Genomic DNA, 4,874 nt, shown 5'->3' with positions numbered 1-4,874 from the left:
CCCCACTCAGCATCGCTTGACAACCAATGCTGGTGTGTTTGCGTCCCCATAACTTGGCGGTTCGACAAAAGGCACTGATAGAATAAGTACTAGGCTTACAAAGAAGAAGCTCTGGGGTCGATTTGGTCGACTATAAAGTCGGTGCTCCAGCATGGCCGCAGTCAAATGACTGAAACAAGTAAAAGAGTATCTACGGTTCAGATCTTATGATTAAGATAGCAAGTCTCTAACCAGATACTTCTCCAAAATTTTATACCTAGAATAATAGTCGTGTAGATTTACCCTCCTCTTCACATTTCCCTCCTGGAACCCAGCATATTGAACTTCACTCTGATCATTAACTGTATTAACATCATCAAAATGGAAGGTGCTGATCAAATGGGGTATAACTAAATACCCCAAAACATCATCTCTTGAGATGTACGTAAACGTTTTTTGTTGAACAGCGACTTCAGCTGCACTAAAGGTTTTCGAAAAAAAATAAAAAACCAAAAAACATAGTGATGCATGATCTAACTCGGTGTAACCCCTGTTCAGCTACGATCGAGCAGACCTTTGAATAAAGGAGCTCCATAGTTGAATATCTCGTCTTTTTTTTTAAGTCATGGACTATATTACACGATAGTTTCTTCTTTTGCGAAGCTAGGTAGTAATGCTAGAGATATTTGGCTGCTATTGCTTGAAGAATCAATGAATGACAACGTAGAACCTCTTGTTATTGTCTTAGGTTAGGTACCTTGTAAAAGAGAGGTACTTCAATAAAGTACTTGCAACTTGAGATCAACAATTGTGAAGATTTACAGGATTCTTAACTGCCAGTATTCAGTTGGTTAAGCTGCATGTCACAGTAGATTCATAGCCTTACTGCGGTGTGCAGTATCTCAACGATTCCTGTATTATTTGCGCTTTATATTTCATGTTATTTCATGGTCAGAAATTGTGAAAATCTGAAATGATTAAATAATTTGTTTTCCTTCGATCATCCTATTTGAATTCCGCACCTCTATTTGCTGGCAGAACATTCTAGTTTATTTTTGTATAAAAATAAAAGATATAAAAAGGAATAAAAAAAAAATCCTTAGCTAAAATTTAGTTTGTTTCAGTTTTCTGACTGCATAGAACTCAAATTTATCATAATAATATAAAACATGTTTACGTAGTAGAGCAAGATCTAATTAATTCCAGTTGTTATGTGTTCCTGCTTTCGCTCGCTCTATTAAACTCTATTATGTTGTCTGCTCACCACAGCTAAAGTACTTATCAAAGCTATAAAAACAACAAAAAACTATACATTAAAGAAAAACTGATAGTTCTCTTCATTGGCCAACCAAATATTTACAAAAATCTATTATCGACTTTCAACCAACATTCAGCATTCAAATTCTGTACCACAACTCTCTTCCCGTTCTTTCTCTTCTTCGACAGCAACAGTTACCTTCACTTCATTTCAAACTATGGTCACCTTTTTAAACTGGGAATGAACAACATAAATACATTATGTACACACAGTTATTACATTTATATAATCTTATAAATAAGATTACATACATACATGTGTATGTGAGAGAGAGAGAGAGAGAGATAGATAGAGATAGAGAGAGAGAGAGAGAGAGAGAGAGAGAGAGAGAGAGAGAGAGAGAGAGAGAGAGAGAGAGAGAGAGAGAGAGAGAGAGAAAGAGAGAGAGTGTGTGTGTGTGTGTGTGTTCAGCAATACCAGCGCCAAGCGAACTTTAGGTTAGTTAAAATATGTTTGTGACATATTTCAACTTCCAAAAGCAAATTAACTGTAGTTACCGTGGAAAAGAAATTCCCCCTTATGGTAACAGTTGTAAAAACACCATATCTGCCAAGTGCTGCCCTCTATCGGATTCCCAGATGCGTTTCTTGCTCTTTAGCCAGTGCCAATGGGAAGTACCGAAGTACAAACATTTTAACTAATCTAAAGTTTACATATTTATATATGTATGCATGTATGTATGTACATGTATGCGTCTATATTTGTTTGTCCTATGTCAGGCCTGTTAGATATCCAGATTTCGTTCAAGAGTATTTCCTGTCAAGTTTTCACTTTAGCAGACTGGAAGGAAATGACTGATAGAAACCGTAGAGTTTAAACTTCACTCGGCTCGCGTTCAGTTAATCAAGAGCTCTCTAAAGTCAATTACTATTCATTATGTGTCAGAAGAGTTTGCTTTAGGATTCACAAAAGAGATTTGAGCATGTGTCGGCAGCTCGAAATATTGAAGTATGATGCCGAATTATATGACGATTCATTGTAAGACAGATGATACTACAATTCGACATTTTTCTAAAAGCTTGTGTTTGATCCCTTTCTAACCATGTGATATTAACGATCTCATCTTTTAATTTCGCTGTGTGTATATATATATATATATATATATATGCGAGTAAAAATAAATACAAAAAAGGTGGGGGTTTTTTGTATGATTGTGTATAGAGGAATATATTATTTTGCTTAAAAGAGTTCCAACACTGTCTGTTTTTTATGTTTTATTTATATTTCTGCAGAACTAATGTGGGGTATAGAATATGGAATATACAATATATAATATGATATACAATATACAATATAAAATAAAATAAAATAAAAATGGATGGCACCATGAAAGAAAGTATTGAATGTAGATGAAATATTGAGTGTTCAATATAAAGGATCAAATATATAAATATATAAATATAAATATATATATATAAAGGCGACTCGAGTTTCAGGGCTATTTCCCTTCGTCATGGCCGGTATGACAGACTTTAATAGACTGTATATGTATATATATATATACATATGTGTGTTGTGTATGTGTGTATGTATGTGAAGGCGTGTGGCTTAGTGGTTAGGGTATTTACCTTACGATAGCAAGTTCGTGGACAAGTCGAGCATCAAGGAATGTTTTCGATCGAGTCGCTCCCTCTTTCAATAGAGATCAAAAGTACCAGCTATTTCATACTGAGAAGTTCGAAATAGTGAACGAGTCAGCGTTGTCACATAGTCAAAGATCTGAGATATTGTGAGGCTGTCATCATCGGAGACAATTTAGTTTGCATATTTTCCATATGCTAGAAAATCTACGGAGCTGCCTTTTGATGAAAACAAGTCTAGACCGCGAATTTTCCTTTATACTATTGCAAACTCACTACCATCCGTAATATTTCTGTTTCATTACATATTGGACCTTCTCACCGGCCATGGCTAATGAGAATTGACCCTAGCCGATCTCAACATATTACTCGTTCCATTAAATATACCATTTACGAATAATTCTATATACGCGCGAATCTCCGAGTCAGAAAACGAGAGTCAACTGATTTCTAGTAATGATAAACCTGATTGTACGCATTGGATACTTTTCAGCAGTAAAACATTTACTCTAACAATATGTATGCGTGCATGTCTGCTTGTAAGTATGTATATATGTATGTCTGTATGTATGTCAATGGAAGTCAGAACTCAGTGAATTCTCAGCTTAATACTACTTTTGGCAATAAATGTGTTTCCTTTCTAATTTCCTTTTTGATTCGGCTAAAAGCAAATGACTAAAACATTTCTCTTTGATCTGTATCTCAACATACCTTACACAAGTACACAATTCAAAATATGTATTGATAAATATTTCAGACATCAAGCTAACACACTAACACATTACGATAACTTGAAGACCAACTTGCTGTATTCTACTGTCTCTCTTATATTTTTGTTTTTATCGTTACGACAACGGATGCCGCTTCTATGAATAAGTAAGTGCGAGGAGGTCATCCGAACCAAACACTTCTCTTTTCGTAGTCCTTTTGTTTCTCACACTTGAAATGCTGTATCAGACACTTCGCCAAAGCCTTTGTCTTCAGAATTGCAGCTATTTCCTTCCTACCCCCCCCCTTTTTTTATATATTGTGTCAAACTTTACGATGAACATTTATTACATAAAACATATGAATAAGAGAGGCACGCCAAACATCAAGGACATTACTTCTTCACTACATGAGAAAAATGTGGAATATTCATATACATACAAACATACATACATGACTACATTCATACATACATACATACACACATACATATATATGTGTGTGTGTGTTTGTGTATGTGCGTGTACGTATACGTGTATACGAGGATAGACTGAGTGGTTCATAAGCTGACTAAGAAGAAGTGATGCTAGAGATGTGAAATCTTGCATGCATAAATTTCAATGGTTCTTAATAACTACATAGTTTCTTTCCAAGTTAACTGACATCTGACTGTTCATAGAAGACTTCAAAAGTAACTAGCAGCGGCCTCCCTTGAAAATAGACAAAATTTGGCCGGCTATCCAAAATGGTATGATGTATATAAACGTTCATTTCTTTGAATGTATTCTTCTGAAGACGGGCCTTTGCGCCCGGAATTATAAAGGTTTCAAAAACCTACTGCATTGCTAGAAGCTTTCCTTATTTCTCATTCTATTCATTATTCTGCAAACACACACACACACACACACACACACACGGACACGCACGGACACGTTCACACACAGACACATACACGGATACGTCCGTACACATACACGGATACGCACACGCGGACACACACACACGGACACACACGCATACACGGACACGTTCACACACATAGACACACACACACGGACACATATACAATTATTTGATACAGTCACAATAACAGCGTAGCAATGCGGTAAGAAGCCTGCTTCACAACTACATGGTCCTGGGTTCAGTCCTTTTGGCGGCACATAGGGCAAGTGTCTTCTACTATAACTCCGGACCGACCATAACCTTGTGAGTGGATATGGAAGACGGAAACTAAAAACAAAAAATGCCCGTCGTGTTTATGCGTGTATATATATATATATATATATGTG

Source organism: Octopus bimaculoides, chromosome 3 (genome assembly GCF_001194135.2).
Source record: "Octopus bimaculoides isolate UCB-OBI-ISO-001 chromosome 3, ASM119413v2, whole genome shotgun sequence".
Taxonomy (NCBI): Eukaryota; Metazoa; Mollusca; class Cephalopoda; order Octopoda; family Octopodidae; genus Octopus; species Octopus bimaculoides.
Note: the sequence above shows the minus strand (reverse complement) of the source record.